This window comes from Salvelinus namaycush, unplaced genomic scaffold (assembly GCF_016432855.1).
Source record: "Salvelinus namaycush isolate Seneca unplaced genomic scaffold, SaNama_1.0 Scaffold412, whole genome shotgun sequence".
In the NCBI taxonomy this organism is placed as follows: Eukaryota; Metazoa; Chordata; class Actinopteri; order Salmoniformes; family Salmonidae; genus Salvelinus; species Salvelinus namaycush.
In genome coordinates this window covers 67,242-80,596 of record NW_024061101.1, presented here as the reverse complement: position 1 = coordinate 80,596, position 13,355 = coordinate 67,242, and positions in this window count along the sequence as shown.

The window sequence follows — 13,355 nt, the reverse complement described above, 5'->3', positions numbered from 1 at the left end:
CTCTCTCCTCCCACACCTCTCTCCCTCTTCTCCGCCCCCCTCCCCCTCCGCCCCCCCTCCTCCCCCCCCCCACACACCACTTCCCCAACCATCCGCCGCACGACAAAAGCAAGCAGGAAAACATAGAACAAAGGCAGCAATACAGACATACTAACCGAGGCTCTATCCCTCCCTATCTGCCGCCCTCGCCCCGACCGCGGCCGCCACCCGCGCGACACTCCAGGCTCCTCACGGCTCCCGCCTCCCCACAACGCCTTCCCCACGCTCGATCCTCCGCTTCGCCACTCGTATCCACCCTCCCCCCACCCAGTAGAAACCTCCTCCAGTATAAACGCCACCCACCTACGACCGAGAGCACCGTGCCCGACTACCCACTCCTAACTCCTTTACATCCACATCAGCCTCTCGGTGGGCGGTGGTAGGAGGGTTAACCAGCCCGACCAGTCAGAACACCTCAGGGTTCCTTCCTGCTTCTCTCTGGTGCGGTAGGAGGGTTAACCAGCCCGACCAGTCAGAACCCCAGGGTTCTTCCTGTCTCTCGGTGGGCGGTAGGAGGGTTAACCAGCCCGACCAGTCAGAACCCTCAGGGTTCCTTCCTGTCCTTCGGTGGGCGGTAGGAGGGTTAACCAGCCCGACCAGTCAGAACCCTCAGGGTTCCTTCCTGTCTCTCGGTGGGCGGTAGGAGGTTAACCAGCCCGACCAGTCAGAACCCTCAGGGTTCCTTCCTGTCCTCTCGGTGGCGGTAGGAGGGTTACAGCCCGACCAGTCAGAACCCCCAGGGTTCCTTCCTGTTCTCTCGGTGGGCGGTAGGAGGGTTACAGCCGACCAGTCAGAACCCTCAGGGTTCCTTCCTGTCCTCTCGTGTGGCGGTAGGAGGGTTAACCAGCCCGACCAGTCAGAACCCCAGGGTTCCTTCCTGTCCTCTCGGTGGGCGGTAGGAGGGTTAACCAGCCCGACCAGTCAGAACCCCAGGGTTCCTTCCTGTCCCCTCGGTGGGCGGTAGGAGTTTAACCAGTCCGACCAGTCAGAACCCTCAGGGTTCTTCCTGTCCTCTCGGTGGGCGGTAGGAGGGTTAACCAGCCCGACCAGTCAGAACCCTCAGGGTTCCTTCCTGTCTCTCGATGGGCGGTAGGAGGGGTTAACCAGCCCGACCAGTCAGAACCCTCAGGTTCCTTCCTGTCCTCTCGTGGGGCGGTAGGAGGGTTAACCAGCCCGACCAGTCAGAAACTCAGGGTTCCTTCCTGTCTCTCGGTGGGCGGTAGGAGGGTTAACCAGCCCGACCAGTCAGAACCCTCAGGGTTCCTTCCTGTCTCTCGGTGGGCGGTAGGAGGTTAACCAGCCCGACCAGTCAGAACCTCAGGGTTCCTTCCTGTCTCTCGGTGGGCGGTAGGAGGGTTAACCAGCCCGACCAGTCGAGACCCTCAGGGTTCCTTCCTGTCCTCTCGGTGGGCGGTAGGAGGTTAACCAGCCCGACCAGTCAGAACCCTCAGGTTCCTTCCTGTCCTCTCGGTGGGCGGTAGGAGGGTTAACAGCCCGACCAGTCAGAACCCTCAGGGTTCCTTCCTGTTCCTCGGTGGGCGGTAGGAGGGTTAACCAGCCCGACCGTCGGACCCTCAGGGTTCCTTCCTGTTCTCTCGGTGGGCGGTAGGAGGGTTAACCAGCCCGACCAGTCAGAACCCTCAGGGTTCTTCCTGTCCTCTCGGTGGGCGGTAGGAGGGTTAACCAGCCCGACCAGTCAGAAACCTCAGGTTCCTTCCTGTTCCTCGGTGGGCGGTAGGAGGGTTAACCCGCCCGACCAGTCAGAACCCTCAGGGTTCCTCCTGTCCTCTCGTGGGCGGTAGGAGGGTTAACCAGCCCGACCAGTCAGAACCCTCAGGTTCCTTCCTGTCCTCTCGGGGGCGGTAGGGGGTTAACCAGCCTGACCAGTCAGAACCCCCAGGGTTCCTTCTGTCCTCTCGGTGGGCGGTAGGAGGGTAACCAGCCCGACCAGTCAGAACCCTCAGGGTTCCTTCCTGTCCTCTCGTGGGCGGTAGGAGGGTTACACCAGTCAGACCCCTAGGGTTCCTTCCTGTCCTCTCGGTGGGCGGTAGGAGGGTTAACCAGCCGACCAGTCAGAACCCTCAGGGTTCCTTCCTGTCCTCTCGGTGGGCGGGGTAGGAGGGTGAACCAGTCAGAACCCTCAGGGTTCCTCTGTCCTCTCGGTGGGGGTAGGAGGGTTAACCAGCCCGACCAGTCAGAACCTCAGGGTTCCTTCCTGTTCTCTCGGTGGGCGGTAGGAGGGTTAACCAGCCCGACAGTCAGAACCCTCAGGGTTCCTTCCTGTCTCTCGGTGGGCGTGTAGGAGGGTTAACCAGCCCGACCAGTCAGAACCTCAGGGTCCCTCCTGTCCTCTCGGTGGGCGGTAGGAGGGTTAACCAGCCCGACCAGTCAGAACCCTCAGGGTTCCTTCCTGTCCTCTCGTGTGGGCGGTAGGAGGGTTAACCAGCCGACCAGTCAGAACCCTCAGGGTTCCTTCCTTTTCTTCGGTGGCGGTAGGAGGGTTAACCAGCCGACCAGTCAGAAACCCTCAGGGTTCCTTCCTGTCTCTCTGGTGGGCGGTAGGGGGTTAACCAGCCCGACCAGTCAGAACCCCAGGGTTCCTTCCTGTCCTCTCGGGGGCGGTAGGAGGGTAACCCGCCCGACCAGTCAGAACTAGGGTTCCTCCTGTCCTCTCGGGGGGGTAGGAGGGTTAACCAGCCGACCAGTCAGAACCTCAGGGTTCCTTCCTGTCTCTCGGTGGGCGGTAGGAGGGTAACCAGCCCGACCAGTCAGAACCTCAGGGTTCCTCCTGTCCTCTCGGTGGGCGTGTAGGAGGGTTAACAAGCCCGACCAGTCAGAACCCTCAGGGTTCCTTCCTGTCTCTCGGTGGGCGGTGGTAGGAGGGTTAACCAGTCAGAACCCTAGGGTTCCTTCCTGTCCTCTCGGTGGGCGGTAGGAGGGTTACCAGCCCGAACAGTCAGAACCCTCAGGGTTCCTTCTGTCTCTCTCGGTGGGCGGTAGGAGGGTTAACCAGCCTGACCAGTCAGAACCCTCAGGGTTCCTTCCTGTCCTTCGGTGGGCGGTAGAGGGTTAACCAGCCCGACCAGTCAGAACCCCCAGGGTTCCTTCCTGTTCTCTCGGTGGGCGGTAGGGGGTTAACCAGCCCGACCAGTCAGAACCCTCAGGGTTCCTTCCTGTCCTCGGTGGGCGGTAGGAGGGTTAACCAGCCCGACCAGTCAGAAACCCTCAGGGTTCCTTCCGTCCTCTCGCGGTGGGCGGTAGGAGGGTTAACCAGCCCGACCAGTCAGAACCCTCAGGGTTCCTTCCTGTCCTCTCGTGGGCGGTAGGAGGGTTAACCAGCCCGACCAGTCAGAACCCTCAGGGTTCCTTCCTGTCCTCTCGTGGGCGGTAGGAGGGTTAACCAGCCGACCAGTCAGAACCCTCAGGGTTCCTTCCTGTCCTCTCGGTGGGCGGTAGGAGGGTTAACCAGCCCGACCAGTCAGAACCCTCAGGGTTCCTTCCTGTCCTCTCGGTGGGCGGTAGGAGGGTTAACCAGCCAGAACCCTCAGGGTTCCTTCCTGTCCTCTCGGTGGGCGGTAGGAGGGTTAACCAGTCAGAACCCTCAGGGTTCCTTCCTGTCCTCTCGTGGGCGGTAGGAGGGTTAACCAGCCGACCAGTCAGAACCCTCAGGGTTCCTCCTGTCCTCTCGGTGGGCGGTAGGAGGGTATCCAGCCCGACCAGTCAGAACCCTCAGGGTTCCTTCCTGTTCTCTCGGTGGGCGGTAGGAGGGTTAACCAGCCGACCAGTCAGAACCCTCAGGGTTCTTCCTGTTCTCTCGGTGGGCGGTAGGAGGGTTAACCAGCCGACCAGTCAGAACCCCAGGGTTCCTTCCTGTCCTCTCGGTGGGCGGTAGGAGGGTAACCAGCCCGACCAGTCAGAACCCTCAGGGTTCCTTCCTGTCTCTCGGTGGGCGGTAGGAGGGTTAACCAGTCAGAACCCCCAGGGTTCCTTCCTGTCCTCTCGGTGGGCGGTAGGAGGGTTAACCAGCCCGACCAGTCAGAACCCTCAGGGTTCCTTCCTGTCCTCTCGGTGGGCGGTAGGAGGGTTAACCAGCCCGACCAGTCAGAACCCTCAGGGTTCCTCCTGTCCTCTCGGTGGGCGGTAGGAGGGTTAACCAGCCCGACCAGTCAGAACCCTCAGGTTCCTTCCTGTCCTCTCGTGGGCGGTAGGAGGGTTAACCAGCGACCAGTCAGAACCCTCAGGGTTCCTTCCTGGCCTCTCGGTGGGCGGTAGGAGGGTTAACCAGCCCGACCAGTCAGAACCCTCAGGGTTCCTTCCTGTTCTCTCGGTGGGCGGTAGGAGGGTTAACCAGCCCGACCAGTCAGACCCTCAGGGTTCCTTCCTGTCCTCTCGGTGGGCGGTAGGAGGGTTAACCAGCCCGACCAGTCAGAACCCTCAGGGTTCCTTCCTGTCCTCTCGGTGGGCGGTAGGAGGGGTAACCAGCCGACCAGTCAGAACCCTCAGGTTCCTTCCTGTCCTCTCGGTGGCGGTAGGGAGGGTTAACAGCCGACCAGTCAGAACCCAGGGTTCCTCCTGTTCTCTCGGTGGGCGGGTAGGAGGGTTAACCAGCCCGCCAGTCAGAACCTCAGGGTTCCTTCCTGTTCTCTCGGTGGGCGGTAGGAGGGTTAACCAGCCCGACCAGTCAGAACCCTCAGGGTCTTCCTGTCCTCTCGGTGGGCGGTAGGAGGGTTAACCAGCCCGACCAGTCAGAACCCTCAGGGTTCCTTCCTGTCTCTCGGTGGGCGGTAGGAGGGTAACCAGCCCGACGTCAGAACCCTCAGGGTTCCTTCCTGTCTCTCGTGGGCGGGTAGGAGGGTAACCAGCCCGACCAGTCAGAACCCTCAGGTTCCTTCCTGTCTCTCGTGGGCGGTAGGAGGGTTAACCAGCCGACCAGTCAGAACCCTCAGGGTTCCTTCCTGTCCTCTCGGTGGGCGGTGGTAGGGGTTAACCAGCCCGACCAGTCAGAACCCTCAGGGTTCCTTCCTGTCCTCTCGGTGGGCGGTAGGAGGGTTAACCACAGTCAGAACCCTCAGGTTCCTTCCTGTCCTCTCGGTGGGCGGTAGGAGGGTTAACCAGCCCGACCAGTCAGAACCCTCAGGGTTCCTTCCTGTCCTCTCGGTGCGGTAGGAGGGTTAACCAGTCAGAACCCTCAGGGTTCCTTCCTGTCTCTCTGTGGGCGGTAGGAGGGTTAACCAGCCCGACCAGTCAGAACCCTCAGGGTTCCTTCCTGTTCTTCGGTGGGCGGTAGGAGGGTTAACCAGCCCGACCAGTCAGACCCTCAGGGTTCCTTCCTGTCCTCTCGGTGGGCGGTAGGAGGGTTAACCAGCCCGACCAGTCAGAACCCTCAGGGTTCCTTCCTGTCCTCTCGGTGGGCGGTAGGAGGGTTAACCAGCCCGACCAGTCAGAACCCTCAGGGGTCCTTCCTGTCCTCTCGGTGGGCGGTAGAGGGTTAACCAGCCCGACCAGTCAGACCCTCAGGGTTCCTTCCTGTTCTCCGGTGGGCGGTAGGAGGGTTAACCAGCCCGACCAGTCAGAACCTCAGGGTTCTTCCTGTCTCTGGTGGGCGTAGGAGGGTTAACCAGCCCGACCAGTCAGAACCCCAGGGTTCCTTCCTGTCCCTCGGTGGGGGTAGGAGGGTTAACCAGCCCGACCAGTCAGAACCTCAGGGTTCCTTCCTGTCCTCTCGGTGGGGTAGGGGGTAACCAGCCCGACCAGTCAGAACCCTCAGGGTTCCTTCCTGTCCTCTCGGTGGGCGGTAGGGGTTAACCAGCCGACCAGTCAGAACCTCAGGGTTCCTTCCTGTTCCTTCGGTGGGCGGTAGGAGGGTTAACCAGCCCGACCAGTCAGAAACCCTCAGGGTTCTTCCTGTCTTCGGTGGGCGGTAGGAGGGTTAACCAGTCAAGAACCCTAGGGTTCCTTCCTGTCTTCGGTGGGCGGTAGGAGGGTTACCAGCCCGACCAGTCAGAACCCTCAGGGTTCCTTTGTTCTCTCGGTGGGCTGGTAGGAGGGTTAACCAGCCGACCAGTCAGAACCCTCAGGGTTTCCTTCCTGTCTCTCGGTGGGCGGTAGTGAGGGTTAACCCGCCCGACCAGTCAGAACCCCAGGGTTCCTTCCTGTTCCTCGTCGTGGGCGGTAGGAGGGTTAACCAGCCGACCAGTCAGAACCTCAGGGTTCTTCCTGCCTCTCGGTGGCGGTAGGAGGGTTAACCAGCCCGACCAGTCAGAACCTCAGGGTTCCTTCCTGTCCTCTCGGTGGGCGGTAGGAGGGTTAAACAGCCCGACCAGTCAGAACCTCAGGGTTCCTTCCTGTCCTCTCGTTGGCGGTAGGAGGGTTAACCAGCCCGACCAGTCCGAACTCAGGGTTCCTTCCTGTCCTCTCGTGGGCGTAGGAGGGTTAACCAGCCCGACCAGTCAGAACCCTCAGGGGCCTTCCTGTTCCTCTCGGTGGGCGGTAGGAGGTTAACCGCCCGACCAGTCAGAACCCTCAGGGTTCCTTCTGTCCTCTCGGTGGCGGTAGGAGGGTTAACCAGCCCGACCAGTCAGAACCCTCAGGGTTCCTTCCTGTTCTCTCGGTGTGGGCGGTAGAGGGTTAACCAGCCCGACCAGTCAGAACCCAGGGTTCCTTCCTGTCCTCTCGGTGGGCGGTAGGAGGGTTAACCAGCCCGACCAGTCAGAACCCTCAGGGTTCCTTCCTGTCCTCTCGGTGGGGGGTAGGAGGGTTAACCAGCCCGACCAGTCAGAACCCTCAGGGTTCCCCTGTTCTCTCGCGTGGGCGGTAGGAGGGTTAACCAGCCCGACCAGTCAGAAACCCTCAGGGTTCTTTCTGTTCTCTCGGTGGCGGTAGGAGGGTTAACCAGCCGACCAGTCAGAACCCTCAGGGTTCCTTCCTGTCCTCTCGGTGGGCGGTAGGAGGGTTAACCAGCCAGAACCCTCAGGGTTCCTTCCTGTCCTCTCGGTGGGCGGTAGGAGGGTTAACCAGCCCGACCAGTCAGAACCCTCAGGGTTCCTTCCTGTCCTCTCGGTGGGCGGTAGGAGGGTTAACCAGTCAGAACCCTCAGGGTTCCTTCCTGTCCTCTCGGTGGGCGGTAGGAGGGTTAACCAGCCCGACCAGTCAGAACCCTCAGGGTTCCTTCCTGTTCTCTCGGTGGGCGGTAGGAGGGTTAACCAGCCGACAGTCAGAACCCTCAGGGTTCCTTCCTGTCCTCTCGGTGGGCGGTAGGAGGGTTAACCAGCCCGACCAGTCAGAACCCCCAGGGTTCCTTCCTGTTCTCTCGTGGGCGGTAGGAGGGTTAACCAGCCGACCAGTCAGAACCCCCAGGGTTTCTCTGTCCTCTCGGTGGGCGTAGGAGGGTTAACCAGCCCGACAGTCAGAACCCTCAGGGTTCCTTCCTGTCCTCTCGGTGGCGGTAGGAGGGTTAACCAGCCCGACAGTCAGAACCCTCAGGGTTCCTTCCTGTCCTCTCGTGGGCGGTAGGAGGGTTAACCAGCCGACCAGTCAGAACCCTCAGGGTTCTTCCTGTCCTCTCGTGGGCGGTAGGAGGGTTAAAAGCCCGACCAGTCAGAACCCTCAGGGTTCCTTCTGCCTTCGCGTGGGCGGTAGGAGGGTTAACCAGCCGACCAGTCAGAACCAGGGTTCCTCCTGTTCCCTCGGTGGGCGGGTAGGAGGGTTAACCAGCCCGACCAGTCAGAACCCTCAGGGTTTTCCTGCCCCTCGGTGGGCGGTAGGAGGGTTAACCAGCCCGACCAGTCAGAACCCTCAGGGTTCCTTCCTGTCCTCTCGGTGGGCGGTAGGAGGGTTAACCAGCCCGACCAGTCAGAACCCTCAGGGTTCCTTCCTGTCCTCTCGGTGGCGGTAGGAGGGTTAACCAGCCCGACCAGTCAGAACCCTCAGGGTTCCTTCCGTTCTCTCGGGGGGCGGTAGGAGGGTTAACAGCCCGACCAGTCAGAACCCTCAGGGTCTTCCTGTTTCTCTCGGTGGGCGGTAGGAGGGTTAACCAGCCGACCAGTCAGAACCCTCAGGGTTCCTTCCTGTCCTCTCGGTGGGCGTAGGAGGTTAACCAGCCCGACCAGTCAGAACCCTCAGGGTTCCTTCCTGTCCTCTCGGTGGGCGGTAGGAGGGTTAACCAGCCCGACCAGTCAGAAACCAGGGTTCCTTCCTGTCCTCTCGTGGGCGGTAGGAGGGTTAACCAGCCGACCAGTCAGAACCCCCAGGGTTCCTTCCTGTCTCTCGGTGGGCGGTAGGAGGGTTAACCAGCCCGACCAGTCAGAACCCTCAGGGTTCCTTCCTGTCCTCCGGTGGGCGGTAGGAGGGTTAACCAGTCAGAAACCCTCAGGGTTCCTTCCTGTCCTCTCGGTGGGCGTAGGAGGGTTAACCAGCCCGACCAGTCAGAACCCTCAGGGTTCCTTCTCGTTCTCTCGGTGGGGCGGTAGGAGGGTTAACCAGCCGACCAGTCAGAACCCTCAGGGTTTCTCCTGTCCTCCGGTGGGCGGTAGGAGGGTTAACCAGCCCGACCAGTCAGAACCCTCAGGTTCCTTCTGTCTCTCGGTGGGCGTAGGAGGGTTAACCAGCCCGACCAGTCAGAACCCTCAGGGTTCCTTCCTGTCCTCTCGGTGGGGGTAGGAGGGTTAACCAGCCGACCAGTCAGAACCCTAGGGTTCCTTCTGTTCTTCGGTGGGCGGTAGGAGGGTTAACCAGCCCGACAGTCAGAACCCTCAAGGTTCCTTCCTGTCTCTGGTGGGCGGTAGGAGGGTTACAGCCCGACCAGTAGAACCCTCAGGGTTCCTTCCTGTCCTCTCGGTGGCGGTGGAGGGTTAACCAGCCCGACCAGTCAGAACCCTCAGGGTTCCTTCCGTTCTCTCGGTGGGCGGTAGGAGGTTAACCAGCCCGACCAGTCAGAACCCTCAGGGTTCCTTCCTGTTCCTCGGTGGGCGGTAGGAGGGTTAACCAGCCGACCAGTCAGAACCCCAGGGTTCCTCCTGTCCTCTCGGTGGGCGGTAGGAGGGTTAACCAGCCCGACCAGTCAGAACCTAGGGTTCCTTCCTGTCCTCTCGGTGGCGGGGTAGGAGGGTTAACCAGCCCGACCAGTCAGAACCCTCAGGGTTCCTTCCTGTCCTCTCGGTGGGCGGGTAGGAGGGTTAACCAGCCCGACCAGTCAGAACCCTCAGGGTTCCTTCCTGTCCTCTCGGTGGGCGGTAGGAGGTTAACCAGCCGACCAATCAGAACCCTCAGGGTTCCTTCTCGTTCTCTCGGTGGGCGGTAGGAGGGTTAACCAGCCCGACCAGTCAGAAACCTCAGGGTTCCTTCCGTTCTCTCGGTGGGCGGTAGGAGGGTTAACCAGCCCGACCAGTCAGAAACCTCAGGGTTCCTTCCTGTCCTCTCGGTGGGCGGTAGGAGGGTTAACCAGCCGACCAGTCAGAACCCCAGGGTTCCTTCCTGTCCTCTCGGTGGGCGGTAGGAGGGTTAACCAGCCCGACAGTCAGAACCCTCAGGGTTCCTTCCTGTTCCTCTCGGTGGGCGGTAGGAGGGTTAACCAGCCCGACCAGTCAGAAACCCAGGGTTCCTTCCGTTCTCTCGGTGGGCGGTAGGAGGGTTAACCAGCCCGAACAGTCAGAACCCTCAGGGTTCCTTCCTGTCTCTCGGTGGGCGGTAGGGGGGTTAACCAGCCCGACCAGTCAGAACCCTCAGGGTTCCTTCCGTCCTCCGTGGGCGGTAGGAGGTTAACCAGCCCGACCAGTCAGAACCCCAGGTTCCTTCCTGTCTCTCGGGGGGGTAGAGGGTTAACCAGCCCGACCAGTCAGAACCCTCAGGGTTCCTTCCTGTTCTCCGGTGGGCGGTAGGAGGGTTAACCAGCCCGACCAGTCAGAACCCTCAGGGTTCCTTCCTGTCCTCTCGGGTGCGGTAGGAGGGTTAACCAGCCCGACCAGTCAGAACCTCAGGGTTCCTTCCTGTCCTTCGTGTGGGGTAGGAGGGTTAACCAGCCCGACCAGTCAGAACCTCAGGGTTCCTTCCTGTCCTCTCGGTGGGCGGTAGGAGGGTTAACAGCAGACCAGTCAGAACCCCCAGGGTTCCTTCCTGTCCTCTCGGTGGGCGGTAGGAGGGTTAACCAGCCCGACCAGTCAGAACCCTCAGGGTTCCTTCCTGTTCTCTCGGTGGGCGGTAGGAGGGTAACCAGCCCGACCAGTCAGAACCCTCAGGGTTCCTCCTGTTCTCTCGGGGGCGGTAGGAGGGTTAACAGACCAGTCAGAACCCAGGGTTCCTTCCTGTCCTCTCGGTGGGCGGTAGGGGTTAACCAGCCCGACCAGTCAGAACCTAGGGTTTCTTCCTGTTCCTCGGTGGGCGGTAGGAGGGTTAACCAGTCAGAACCCTAGGGTTCCTTCCTGTCCTCCGGTGGGCGGTAGGAGGGTACCAGCCCACCGTCAGAAACCTCAGGGTCCTTCCGTTCCTCTCGGTGGGCGGTAGGAGGGTAACCAGCCCGACCAGTCAGAAACCTCAGGGTTCTTCTGTTCTCTCGGGGGGCGGTAGGAGGGTAACCAGCCGACCAGTCAGAACCCTCAGGGTTCCTTCCTGTCTCTCGGTGGGCGGTAGGAGGGTTAACCAGCCGACCAGTCAGAACCCTCAGGGTTCCTTCCTGTCCTCTCGTGGGCGGTAGGAGGGTTAACCAGCCCGACCAGTCAGAACCCTCAGGGTGCCTTCCTGTCCTCGGTGGGCGGTAGGGTAGAGGTTAACCAGTCAGAACCCTAGGGTTCCTTCCTGTCCTCTCGGTGGCGGTAGGAGGTTACCAGCCCGACCAGTCAGAACCTCAGGGTTCCTTCCTGTTCTCTCGGTGGGCGGTAGGAGGGTTAAACAGCCGACCAGTCAGAACCCTCAGGGTTCCTTCCTGTCCTCTCGGCGGGGGGTAGGAGGGTTAACCAGCCCGACCAGTCAGAACCCCCAGGGTTCCTTCCTGTCCTCTCGGTGGGCGGTAGGAGGGTAACCAGCCCGACCAGTCAGAACCCTCAGGGTTCCTTCCTGTCCTCTCGGTGGGCGGTAGGAGGGTTAACCAGCCCGACCAGTCAGAACCCTCAGGGTTCCTTCCTGTCCTCTCGGTGGGCGGTAGGAGGGTTAACCAGCCCGACCAGTCAGAACCCTCAGGTCCTTCCTGTTCTCTCGTGGGCGGTAGGAGGGTAACCAGCCCGACAGTCAGAACCTCAGGGTTCCTTCCTGTCCTCTCGTGGGCGGTAGGAGGGTTAACCAGCCGACCAGTCAGAACCCTCAGGGTTCCTTCCTGGCCTCTCGGTGGGCGTGGTAGGAGGGTTAACCAGCCCGACCAGTCAGAACCCTCAGGGTTCCTTCCTGTCCTCCGGTGGGCGGTAGGAGGGTTAACCAGCCGACCAGTCAGAACCCTCAGGGTTCCTTCCTGTTCTCTCGGTGGGCGGTAGGAGGGTTAACCAGCCCGACCAGTCAGAACCCTCAGGGTTCCTTCCTGTCCTCTCGGGGGGCGGTAGGAGGGTTAACCAGCCCGACCAGTCAGAACCCTCAGGGTTCCTTCCTGTCTCCGGTGGGCGGTAGGAGGGTAACCAGCCCGACCAGTCAGAACCTCAGGGTTCCTTCCTGTTCTTCGGTGGGCGGTAGGAGGGTTAACCAGCCCGACCAGTCAGAACCCTCAGGGTTCCTTCTGTCCTCTCGGTGGGCGGTAGGAGGGTTACCGGCCGACCAGTCAGAACCCTCAGGGTTCCTTCCTGTCCTCTCGGTGGGCGGTAGGAGGGTTAACCAGCCCGACCAGTCAAACCCTCAGGGTTCTTCCGCCTCTCGGGGGCGGTAGGAGGGTTAACCAGCCCGACCAGTCAGAACCCCAGGGTTCCTTCGTCCTCTCGGTGGGCGGTAGGAGGGTTAACCACCGACCAGTCAGAACCCTCAGGGTTCCTCTCTGTTCCTCTCGGTGGGCGGTTAGGAGGGTTAACCAGCCCGACCAGTCAGAACCCTCAGGGTTCCTTCCTGTCCTCTGGTGGGCGGTAGGAGGGTTACGACCAGTCAGAACCCTCAGGGTTCCTTCTGTCCTCTCGGTGGGCGGTAGGAGGGTTAACCAGCCCGACCAGTCAGAACCCTCAGGGTTCCTTCCTGTCCTCTCGGTGGGCGGTAGGAGGGTTAACCAGTCAGAACCCTCAGGGTTCCTTCCTGTCCTCTCGGCTGGCGGTAGGAGGGTTAACCAGCCCGACCAGTCAGAACCCCAGGGTTCCTTCCTGTTCTCTCGGTGGGCGGTAGGAGGGTTAACCAGTCAGAACCCTCAGGGTTCCTTCCTGTCCTCTCGGTGGGCGGTAGGAGGGTTAACCAGCCCGACCAGTCAGAACCCCAGGGTTCCTTCCTGTTCTCTCGGTGGGCGGTAGGAGGGTTAACCAGTCAGAACCCTCAGGGTTCCTTCCTGTCCTCTCGGTGGGCGGTAGGAGGGTTAACCAGCCCGACCAGTCAGAATCCTCAGGGTTCCTTCCTGTCCTCTCGGTGGGCGGTAGGAGGGTTAACCAGCCCGACCAGTCAGAACCCTCAGGGTTCCTTCCTGTTCTCTCGGTGGGCGGTAGGAGGGTTAACCAGCCCGACCAGTCAGAACCCTCAGGGTTCCTTCCTGTCCTCTCGGTGGGCGGTAGGAGGGTTAACCAGCCGACCAGTCAGAACCTCACGGGTTCCTTCCTGTCCTCTCGGGGGCGGTAGGAGGGTTAACCAGCCCGACCAGTCAGAACCTCAGGGTTCCTTCCTGTTCTCTCGGTGGGCGGTAGGAGGGTTAACCAGCCCGACAGTCAAAACCCTCAGGGTTCCTTCCTGTTCTCTCGGTGGGCGGTGAGTAGGAGGGTAACCAGCCGACCAGTCAGAACCCTCAGGGTTCTTCCTGTCCTCGGTGGGCGGTAGGAGGGTTAACCAGCCCGACCAGTCAGAACCTCAGGGTTCCTTCCTGTCCTCTCGGTGGGGGTAGGAGGGTTTAACCAGCCGACCAGTCAGAAAACCTCAGGGTTCTTCCTGTCCTCTCGGTGGGCGGTAGGAGGGTTAACCAGCCCGACAGTCAGAACCCTCAGGGTTCCTCCTGTCCTCCGGTGGGCGGTAGGGAGGTTAACCAGCCGACCAGTCAGAACCCTCAGGGTTCCTTCCTGTTCTCTCGGTGGGCGTAGGAGGGTTAACCAGCCCACCAGTCAGAACCCTCAGGGTTCCTTCCTGTCTCTCGGTGGGCGGTAGGAGGGTTAACCAGTCAGACCCCTCAGGGTTCCTTCCTGTCCTCTCGGTGGGCGGTAGGAGGGTTAACCAGCCCGACCAGT